Genomic DNA, 11988 nt, shown 5'->3' with positions numbered 1-11988 from the left:
CTGGACTAGCTGATTCCCCTAAGATCTTTCTCTTCCATTTCTCAATCTGTGTTCTTATGATTCTATGGTCCAGAGCATAGTTTCTTCCTTTAAAAAAATTATTATATTTTTCTTTTCCAGATTATGTGTAGATAGAATTTTAAATAATCAGTTTTAGACATATTACAATCCAACTTCTCTCCCAACCTCCCTTGTCTTTCTCCTCCCCAAGATAACAGGTAATATGATATAGCTTACACATGTGCTATCATGCAATACATATTTCCATGTTCATCATATTGTGAAGGAAGACATATGACATGTATACAACAAAAAAGCTCAGGAAGGAAATAAAGTGAAAAATAGTATACTTCAGACTCCAGTTTCTTCTATGGTGGCAGATAGCCTTTTTCATCATGATAGGGCATAATTTCTTAGATCTGTAGTCAGTGGTCAGCTTATTTTGGGGTCCAGAAAAAGACCTGGGAAAACTGACTCATGACATCTGATCTCACATGAGACTGTTTTGGTTCAAAGTAATTCTGGCTTAGCAAACAGTTAATATGGTGGTATGCTGGGTTGAAGATGTAAGTATGTATACTAACAAGAAAAAGAGACACATTTTCTGTTCAACTTAATGAAAGAAGGGGGTGGGCAAGAGAAGATCTGTAAACAAATAAGGATGATGATCTGGAAGCAGGTTGGGCTATGGGTGTAGTGGGTAGGGGTGAGGTGGAAAGCATTGGAACTTTATTAAGAGGACCTGGGTTTCAATAAAGATGTTGTTTATTGAAAAAAAATCAGATATTCTTTGTTTTCCATATCATCTTGATTTCTGATCCTGTTCCTGTTTCTGTCTCTTCCCGTCCCCCTAATTTGATGAGCCATTCCCAGTACAAGTGGAAGCAAATAGCCACTCATTATTGCATTTATTATATAAAATAACTGTTGATGAGTCCCCTGATCAAGAGGTCTATCGTTATCAAAGACATATCCCAGGCTACCATAAGATGTGTAAACCTTAAAATTTCTTAGACTTGTGAATGTTGGAAATTTCACCATTGGAATGTGAACCCCATTGGCAAGGGAGGTTCCTCCTCCTCCCTTCTTAAGATTACTTTAGGACAGAAACCTTTTGCTGAACAATGGAAAGGGCTGCAGCATAGATCAAAATTTAATTATTCCAATCTCCACCCTACTCAGGGTAACAGGATTTAGGAAGGGCTGCAGCAAAGGATCAAGATTTAATTATTTGAGAATATGACCTTCAACAGACATGTGCAAAGCCACAGACCTCTGGGCGGTCCTGGGTTAAGGTAGAGCCACCATTGGCACAGGGAAGACATGGACAGTGATTGGTAGATGTGAGAACTGAGGGGAGGGAACTTGGATGGTTTCCTTAAAGATAGCAGGGTCTGAGGATGGAGGGGGATTGGAGAGGTTTTGCTCTGAGAGGTTGTGCTCTGAGAAGCTTGCTCTGAAGGAAGCTGGAGGTGGAGGCTCCTGAGACTGTTTCTCCATTTTGGTCACGTGAGTGATAGGGACTGATCTCTTTTCTTTGCCTCAGCTATCTAAGGGCTTGGGCCTTTTGGCCCAGCCTAAACAGAAGGGGTATTTAAGCCCTATTCCCTTCTCTCCCCTTTCTCCCTCTCTCTCTCTCTATCTCTAATACCTTTCTTCATCCTGTTTGTAATTAAACTCCATAAAAGGTTGACTGCTGACTTGAGTTTTCATTTAGGAATTACATAGCTGAATTCCTTGGCAACCTTAAATTAATATATATCAGTCTTTTAAAGTGATTTCCTTGTCACAGATGGCAGCTTCTTCTGTGTTCTTATGGAAGAATCTGCAGAAAAGTTTTAGAAATGACCAAATATTACAGGGTTTGCATGAAAGCTACAAGTTGAGAGCAGAGTGTTTGACCAACAGGAAAGGAAAACAGACAAAGATACAATTTGGGGGGTTAGATTGGGTCAGTATTATTTGGCTCTGGGGACAAGGAAAATATTATCCAGAAAGTTTTCGGATAATAATACTATGAGAATAGGTTTAAATTTGCCTAATCAGCTAAAAAATGGATCTTCTGATATTTTTTGGTCTACACTTGCATGTAGCTATTTTGTTTTGGTCAATAAGCAGTAATCCTTAAAATGAAGGGATCTGGTCAATTTTAGCCAAGTCTTTCAAATTGGAAACTTCATTTTGTTTCCACATAACACTTTGTTTTCATTTTCATTTATCAAAGAATTAGGGGGTGCAGTGTTTAGAGTGCTAGGCCTGGAGAAAGGAAGACTCATTTTCCTGAGTTCAAATCTGGTCTCAGAAATGTACTAGCTGTGTGGCCCTGGTGAAGTCACTTAATTCTGTTTGCCTCAATTTCCTCATCTGTAAAATAAGCTGGAGAAGAAAGTGGAAAACCACTCAAAGATTCTTACCAAGAAAAGCCCCAAAGGACTGAAAACAACTGTATAACAACAACAAAGAATTAAAAAAAATTAGAGAAAAAGGCACCAGAACAAAACTAAAGACATTGATGAGATATATATCCTCAGTGTTCCCAACTGTAAAGATAATTTTAGGGTTGTGACTTAAAATCTAGATTTAATTGGCCTCCAGGGGAAATCCCAAATAAAATATGTAAGTCAGTCTGGAATGGTATTTTAATTAATATAGAAGGAAGGAATTTAAGGAGAAGGAGGGAAGAGGATATAGGATAAAATTCCCGCCTCTAGGTCTCTGAAGAAGATTAGAGGCTTCTAAGAGGCTAAAGGTGGAAAAGTAAAGGAGGGAAACTCAGCCAAAAACTCACCACCAAACCGGACAATAGCTTGTAGTCACGCTAAGATGCCAAAAGGCCCAGCACGCTGCTATCAACCAACTCTCTGCCGAAAAGGTACTGGAGAGAGGAAATGAGCCAATATATAGACCTTTCACTCTTGGTCTTCTCCTCTAAATGCCCATTCTTTTAGTTCTTATCTTCTTTGATTAGATTATATCTTTAGAGTTACTTAACACTTCTTTATTAAGTTCATTTGTGAGTTACTGTAAACCTTAAAATTCCTTAGACTTATAAATGTTGGAAATTTCACCATTGGGAAATTTCATACTTGGAAAATTTCTTACTGATAGTCTATTGGAATGTGAACCCCATTGGCATGGGAAGTTCCTCCTCCTCCCTTCTTAAGATTACTTTAGGACAGAAACCTTTTGCTGAACAATGGAAAGGACTTTGACCTATGCTTAAGCATAGAACAGGAATTTCTTTGAGTCATGATTGATTTTAGAATTGATACAATGGAGATACTTGGAATCAATCTCCACCCTACTCAGTCCTAACAGGATTGAGGAAGGGCTGCAGCATAGATCAAAATTTAATTATTCCAATCTCTACCCTACTCAGGTTAACAGGATTTAGGAAGGGCTGTAGCAAAGGATCAAAGATTTAATTATTTGAAAATATGACCTTCAACAGACATGTGCAAAGCCAGAGACCTCTGGGCGGTCCTGGGTTAAGCTAGAGCCTCCATTGGCACAGGGAAATTGATGGACAGTGATTGGTAGATGTGAGAACTGAGGGGAGGGAACTTGGATGGTTTCCTTAAAGATAGAGGGGTCTGAAGACTCAGGGTGGTGGTTGAGGAGTTTGTCTGAGTGGTTGGAGTGTGCTCTGAGAAGCTTGCTCTGAAGGAAGCTGAAGGTGGGGGCCTCTGAGACTGTTTCTCCATTTTGGTCACGTGAGTAATAGGGACTGATCTCTTTTCTTTGCCCCAGCTATCTAAGGGCTTGGGCCTTTTGGCCCAGCCTAAACAGAGGGGGTATTTAAGCCCTATTCCCTTCTCTCCCCTTTCTCTCTCTCTCTCTCTCTCTCTCTCTCTCTCTCTCTCTCTCTCTCTCTCTAATTCCTTTCTTCCTCCTGTTTGTAATTAAACTCTATAAAAGGCTGACGGCTGATTTGAGTTTTCATTTAGGAATTACATAGATGAATTCCTTGGCGACCTTAAATTAATATATATATCAGTCTTTTAAAGTGATTTCCTTGTCACATTACTTAACCTTTTTGTGATTAATTTAACCTTTATAGTTACTTAACACCTTTTTGTATTAAGATCTTAAAATAGACTTAGCTTAAAGTTCTAGCTTCACAGTAAGGAAAGAGTTAAATACCTTCATTGTTCAGGAGATTGCAACTTTATCTTCCCCTAAAGTGCAGTCTAAGTAGGGTGGAGTAATTTAGAGTTCCCAAGACATTCCTGATTTTGTTAAACTAAATATCTTCATTGTTACAATCAGGAAATAGCTAAATCTAATCTTCACACTACCCATAGTCTTCCATCTTTGTAAAGGGCAGGGAAGGCTCTGCTACCTTTTAACGATTTGACCTTGGGCATGTCCTTTTGAAAACTCTGCGTCTTGGATTTCTGCATCTGTATGAAGAGGAAGTTGCCCAAGATCAGAAATGTCAAACACAAGGACAGTATGTCTATACATGTACATTGTTTATGACATGAAGGTTCTGCATACAATCAGGGAAACTCTCCTAAATCCTGAAGTTTGTGTTCACTGTCAATAAACCATGACAATTGTTACCTGGCTTATCCTGGGAGTGCAACTATTGGGGAAGAACAAGTCTTCAACACCTTTAATATGAGTGCTGCTAATATGATGCCAACTCAAGCTAGTCCCCTGGCAGCCTTGGCTTTTGATGCAAGTGGTACCAAACTTGCCACTGCTTCTGAGAATGAGACTGTGATTAGGGTATTTTCCATTCCAGAAGGACAGAAAATCACTGAGTTCCAGAGAAGAGTACAGAGATGTGGAAGCATGTGCTCTTTGGCTTTCAGCATGGATGGAATGTTCCTCTCCTCATCCAGGAGCACTGAAAGAGGGCTCATCTTCAGACTTAGACTGTGAAAGAGAAACCTCAGGGGGAACCCACTATCTGGACCAGTTACTTTGGAAAAGTGATTATGGTTTCCACCAGCTATTCGACCTCACAAGTAATGGAAACATTTAAGCAGGGAAGAGCTTTTAGTACAGTCTGGTGACCATTCTATGGTCGCAAAAATATCTGCTCATTTGCTACAATTCAGAAGATTCCCCGATTATTAGTAGGAACTTCTGATGGATACCTATATATGGACAACCTGGATCCTCAGGAGGATGAAATAACGCAGTATGGAGCCAGCCAATGAAATCTTAGATTCTGCATCCCATTCTGCATGCAACCTGCATTTTTTTCTGAATTGGATAAAAATGTAATTGGGAAATATTTAAGAGAATAAGTAAAAATATAATAAAACATAGATAATGTGAATTAATTAATATGTTTTTCTAAGTCAATATGCATCCCATAGGGATCCTGTATTGAACTGAGTGACTGCCATTCCTGTTTGAGTTTGTCACCACTGTTCTAGGTGATTGCTAATGTCTCTTTCAGCTCTCTTGTGATGAATGCAAAGTAGGACCTCTAGACCAAATGGTATGGGGGAGGCATCCTTTCATTGGGGATAGTTGGGGAGATCAGGACAGTCCTTTTCCTTCTCCTCCTCCCAGTGTAGAATGGTAGTTTTATTTTTTAATGGAAATTATAGAATAAGCAAGGGGATTAGACTGTAATTGGTTGATTAGCTCACTGACCTCTGGGATTAGGGGGAGGGGGAAGAGGAATTGATCTGAGAACCTGAAAGTTTAAAGGTTCTTGGATAAATTCAGAATTGGGACAAAGGGAGTTGGATAGTATCTTATAGAATAACTTCAGCAAATTTGGGCTCATTGGATACTATACCTGCCAACCAATGAAATTCTTTCTTTAGATAGTATTGAAGAAATCTGGAAGCATCTCATTGTCTAATTCTCACCTTTCCAGACCTCTTGAACATTCTATTGTATCATTATAGATATTAGAATAGATAGTCTCTATAGGAGAGTAGCTAGGTAGCACAATGGATAGTATGAATCTTAAAACTGCTCAGACTCTACTTCAGAAGATTTGATTAAGCTATTCCCCATTTTCTACAATAGAGGTACTTAGTCAGGAATGTATTGAGAACTTTAAAATTACTCCACCCTGCTCAGACAGTGCTGTAGGGAAAGATAAAGTTGTAAAATTCCTGATTGAACAATGAAAAATCCCCAACTCATACTTATAGTGAAGCAAAAACCCTAAGCTAGATGGTCTATTTTAGATCTAATACAAAAAGGTGATAAGTACTTATAAAGGTTAAATTAATCACTAAAAGGTCAAACAACTTACAAAGGGCAAGCTTAGCAAAGAGATGTGAAGTACTCAGAAGATATAATCTAATCAGAGAAGGTGATAACAAAAGAAGATATGAACTAAGAATGGACAGTCTTGGGGAAAAGTGTCTACTATGATTGGTAGATGTGAAAATTTAGGGGAGGTGACATAAGAGAAAATTTTCTTTAAAAGGAGGTCAGGAGTTCAGAGGAGGCTCTCTGAACTTAGTTGGAGTTTGGAGTTAGTTTGGAGGAGCTGGCTCTCTGAACTGAATTGAGGAGTTGAGGATTTCAGTGGACTGGAGTTTTGCTTTAGGACGATCTTGTGGTGAGTGATAAAAGACTGACTAGTCTCTCTTAAAGCTCAGGCCTGGCCATTTGGCCTAGGCCCTTCCTACTATTTTCTCTCTCTCTCTCTCTCTCTCTCTCTCTCTCTCTCTCTCTCTCTCTCTCTCTCTCTCTCTCTCTCTCTCTCTCTCTCCCTTCCCTTAAATTCCTTCATTTGTATTAATTAAAATCTCTATAAAACCCAGCTGACTTGGGTATTTTCATATTTGAGAATTTTTCCCATGGCAACCACTTATTTTTTATTTAAATCAAGACACTAAAAATTATCTTTACAGTTTTGGCAGTTCACAGTCTTGAAACCCACATTTTCACGGTTACAATAGGAAGCTAGGAATTTAAGTCAGGAAGATTCATCTTCTTGAGTTCAAAGCTGGTCTCAGACACTTAACAGACCTTGAGCAAGTCACTTAACCCTGTTTGCCTTAGTTTCTTCATCTCCAACTCATTTTACAGATGAGAAAATGGAGATAAATAGGGTTAAGTGACTCTCCAGGGTCATATAGATAGTAAGTGTCTGAAGCCAGATTTGAACTCAGAAAGATGAATTTTCCTGTCTCTAGGACTGGTGCTCTATCTTCTCTGGTATGGGCTTAATAAATGCTAGTTGCTTGCCTGCCATCTCTTAAGTCTGTACACAAGAATAATGTTGGAGACTTCTTCCAATGCTTCATTCAAATTTAGGTAATTTTCACAGAGTTCATCTCTTTTAACATTATAATAGTAACCCTGTAGGGTGGGGGGAGGAAGAAGAGGAAATTAAATCAGTATGGTATTGAACAAGATATGTTTATCTCCCCCCCCCCCAACTCTTACCTTCAGTCTTAGAATCAATACTGTGTGTTGATACCAAGGCAGAAGGAAAGATAAGGCAATGAAGGTTAAGTGACTTGTCCAGGATCAAACATCTAGGAAGTGTCTAAGGCCAGATTGAACCCAGGACCTCTTGTCTTTAGGTTTGGCTCTCAATCCACCAAACCAACTAGCTACCCTCCAAGTCATGTTTTTGATGAAGCTTATTGCTTGTGATCTTTTCTTCTTTAGATGTTTATTCATCATCCTTTTAATAATATCAGAGTCAGATATCAAAGTCAAGGTTACTGGTCTTCAGTTTTCAGACTATTCTCTTCCCTCTTTTGAAAATCAAGACATTTGTTCATCTTCATTCCTGTGGGTAGCCTTTCCAGTTCTCATAATCTTTCTTAAAATTTTTTTTTGTCATTCTGATCTTAGCAAATATAAGTTGTCAAAATACAAAGAAGAGCAGAAAATAGGATTGTGTATGAAACCAAATCTCTATCACATATAGCTTGTTTTTAGAGTATATAATAAAGTCATTGTTTCAAAGCCATCTTGATTGTGTCTCCTTGAATTTTCTTCTATTCTTTTCTGATCATTAAAATGTTTCACTGACTCTTTTTTGGAAGTCAGTCAGTCAACAAGGATTTATTAAGCATTTACTATGTTTAGTCATGCATTCTGCTAAGAGCTGGGAGTATAAATTCAAGGAAGCAAGCTATTTTTAAAAATGCATTTACATTTTTATTGATTTTGAAATTTTCAGGTTCTAAATTCTCTTTGAGAAGGCAAGAAATATATTAGTTATATATATGAAATCATGTAAAACATTATCCAGATTAAAAAAAGCAATAAAATAAAGTGAGAAAATTATTCTTCAGTTCATACTCAGAGTTCACCAGTTCTTTCTCTGTGGAAGTGGATAGCATTTTTTTACCATGAGTCTTGGAATTGTCCTGGATGATTGTATTAATCAGTATAGCCTAGTCTTTCACAGTTGATCATCATCACAATATTGCTGTTATTGTGAACAATGATCTCTTGGTTATTCTTACTTTGTTTTGCATTAGTTCATTTGGATCTCGCCATGTTTTTTTGAAACTACCCTCCTTGACATTTCTTATAGCACAATAGTACCTCATTACAATGATATGTTACTACTTGTTCAGCCATTCCTCAATTGATGGGCATCCCCCTTGATTTCCAACTCTTTGCCACCACAAAAAAGCTGTTATAAATATTTTTGTATAGGTTCTTTTCCTTTGATCTTTGGGATACAGACCTAGTAGTAGTATTGTTGGATCAAAGGGTATGCATAGTTTTATAGCCCTTTGGGAACAGTTCCAAATTGTTCTGTGGAATGATTGGACCAGTTCACAACTCCACCAGCAATTTGTCAGTGTACCTCTTTTTCCCTCATCCCCTCCAGCATGTGTCATTTCTGATAGATATGAGATGCAACTTCAGAGTTGTTTTAATTTTCTTTTCTCTATCAATAGTGATTTAGAGCATTTTTTCATGTCACTATAAATAACTTTGATTTCTTCTTTTGAAAACTTCCTGTGTATGTTCATTGACTATTTACTGTGAGATTTAAAATGATTGAGGTCTTAAACTGTAGTGAGTTAAAATGGTGGAAGATATAAATTGTGATAGATATAAGAGAGGGTGAGTAAATTTGACCGCAGAAAATATGTTTCACTACAGTGTCTTGGTTTTTAAATCAAATATAAGGTGGTCGCCAGGGAAATATTCCCAATTATTCAAATACCCAAGTCAACTGGGCTTTATAGAGATTTTTAATTAATAATATAATGAGTAATCAAAGAAAGAGAGAGAGAGTAAGAAAGGAATAAGTATGAAGGGCCTCAAGCCAATATGGCCTAGACCTGAGCCTTAAGAGAGAAATCAGTCAGTTTTTTAACACTCACCACAAGGTCTGACTAAACAAGGATTCTAGTGACACCAGGCCAGCTCCATCTCAGCTGACTTCACCAGAGAGCCTTCCAGCCAGAGACTGTTCCAAAGGGCCTTTTTCCAGAGCCTCTCTCAAGAGATTCTTCCCAAGCGATCCTTATCAGAGATCCTCCAAAAGGATTTCTCCAAAAGGATATCTCTCTCAAGAGATTCTGCTTTTTCTTATATAGGGGTTTTTCTCCCATGTCACCTCCCCTAAGTCCTTAAATCTACCAATCACTGTAGATGCTTTCCAAAGGACTGCCCATCTAAATTCCTGCTAAGTCGACCAATCTCCTCAGTAAATCTGAACCAGTGAAAACACAGCTGAGTCAACTAATCTCATTAAGACAAAACTTGCCTGACCCTTTTATGTACCTAGCATCTCATTGTATCAATTCTAAAAACAGGCCTGGCTCAAAGAACTCCTTGCCCCACCATAAGCATGGATCCAAGTACTTTCTTTGTTTAGCAAGGAGTTTTTTTCCCCCTAAAGCAGTCTTAAGTACGGTTGGAGTAGAGGTCCTCCCATTTCTGATCCTGGCGAGTTCTCACATCAAAATGGGGAATGTTTCTTAGGGAATTTGTTCCAATTAAGAATTCCCCAATGGGGAAATTTTTAACATTCACAAGTCTGAGAGATTTCAAGATTTACATTACCAATTAGGAAATGATTTTTATTTTTTATAAATTTGACTTATTGTCTATTTAAGAAATAAAAACTCTTTGATAGTACTTGATTGTCTATAGGGTCTTTTAGCATGATGTAGTTTCCCTGATTGTCTTTTTTAAATTAGGTCTGTTTTTGTTTTTGCTTTGTTTGAGATCATGATTGTTATCCCAGCTATTTTTTAAAATTTTAGTATGGTTGAAGCATATTACATTCTGTTCCAGACCTTTACTTTAAGTTGGTGTGTATCTTTCTGCTTCAAGTGTATCGCTTGTAAACAATATATTACTGGATTCTGGTTTCCAATCCATTCTGCTATCTGCTTCCATTTTATGGGTGAACTCAACATTCATAGCTATGATTGCTAACTGTATCTTTGTGTCCATCTATTTTCTTGTTTCTTCTCCCCTGTCTTTTTTATCCTGCCCGACTCCCCAAGCCCATTTTGCTTTTAAGCATTGCCTTCCTTAATCTGCCTTCCCTTTATCGTTTTCCTTTGCCCCATATTTTGTATCCCCTTCCTCCCCTATTTCCCTTTTGTATAAGTCACATTTCTATGCATAACTGAGTGTGTATAGATATTATTCTCTTTTTGAACCAAATCTGATGAAAATGAGGATCAGGCATTACCTGTCTCTCCTTTATTCCCTTTTCCACTCCATTACAAAACCTTGTATACTTTTTTATGGTCAAAAATGTTCGCCATTTTACCTCTCCCTCCCCTCTTCTCCCAGTGCATCCCTCTTTCTCACCCCTTCATTTTTTTTGGAGATCATTCTAACATAATAGACTTCCGCCTATGTTGTCTGTCTATGTAAACTCCTTTTAACTGCTCTACAAATGATAAAGTTCTTAGGAGTTTCATGCATCATCATTTGATATAGGGATATAAACAATTAAACTTTATTGAGTCCCTTTCATGTTTATCTTTTTGTGCTTCTCTTGAGTTATCTGAGTGCTAAATTTTTTATTAAATTCTGATCTTTTCATCAGGAATTCTTAAAAGATCACTGTTTCATTAAATATTCATTTCCCACTCCCCCCAGAATTATATTCAGTTTTGCTGGGTAGGTTATTCTTTTAATCCTAGCTCCTTTGTCTTCTAGTATATCATATTCTAAGTCCTATACTCCTTGAATGTGGAAGTTGCTAAATATTATGCTAAATATTATGTGATCCTGACTATGGCTCCATGATAATTGAATTGTTTCTTTGTGACTACTTGAAGTAATTTTTTTTTTTGACTTGGGAGCTCTGGAATTTGGCCACTCCTGGGAGTTTTAATTTTTGTATCTCTTTCAGGAGATAATCAGTGGATTCTTTAAATTTCCATTTTATACTCTAGATAGAGCAGTTTCCCTTTGTAATTTCTTGAAATATTATGCCTTGACTCTTTCTTTGATTATGACTTTCAAGTAGTCCTATAATTCTTAAATTTTCTTTCCTTGATTATTTTCCAAGTCAGTTGGTTTTCTGATTTCATATTTCTTCTATTTTTCATTCTTTTGACTTTGTTTTATTGTTTCTTGATGTCTCATTAGCTTCCACTTGCCTAATTCTAATTTTTAAAATTTTTATTTTTAGTGTCATGCAAAACATACTTCCATATTGGTCATTGTTGTAAGAGCACACTCATACATAACCAAAACCCCCAAATAAAGCCATAATTATGCAGATGTGAAAGATGATTCCAATAGTTCTTTTTCTGGAGGTGACTAGCATTCCCTCTCATAAGTCTTTCAGGATCATTCCATATCATTACATTTCTGAGAGTAGACAGGTTTTTACAGATGATAATCATATAATATTGCTGCTATTACATACAATGTTCTGCTTCTGCTTATTTCCCCCTGCATCAGTTCCTGCATATCTTTCCAGCTTTTTCTGAAATCATCTTGCTTATCATTGCTTATACCACAATAGTATTCCATCACCAACATGTACTGCCTTGTTCAGCCTTTCCCCAGTTGATGGACATTCCCTCAATTTCCAATTCTTTGTCA

The 11988-nt window shown here is 37.4% G+C and overlaps 1 pseudogene; it reads left to right on the top strand.

Moving 5' to 3' along the window:
* Nucleotides 1-4151: 4151 nt before the first annotated feature.
* LOC100617848 (WD repeat domain phosphoinositide-interacting protein 2-like) lies at nucleotides 4152-5211 on the top strand (annotated as a pseudogene).
* Nucleotides 5212-11988: the final 6777 nt, after the last annotated feature.

Source organism: Monodelphis domestica, chromosome 3, assembly GCF_027887165.1.
Source record: "Monodelphis domestica isolate mMonDom1 chromosome 3, mMonDom1.pri, whole genome shotgun sequence".
In the NCBI taxonomy this organism is placed as follows: domain Eukaryota; kingdom Metazoa; phylum Chordata; class Mammalia; order Didelphimorphia; family Didelphidae; genus Monodelphis; species Monodelphis domestica.
This window is presented reverse-complemented; position numbering and strand designations above follow the sequence as displayed.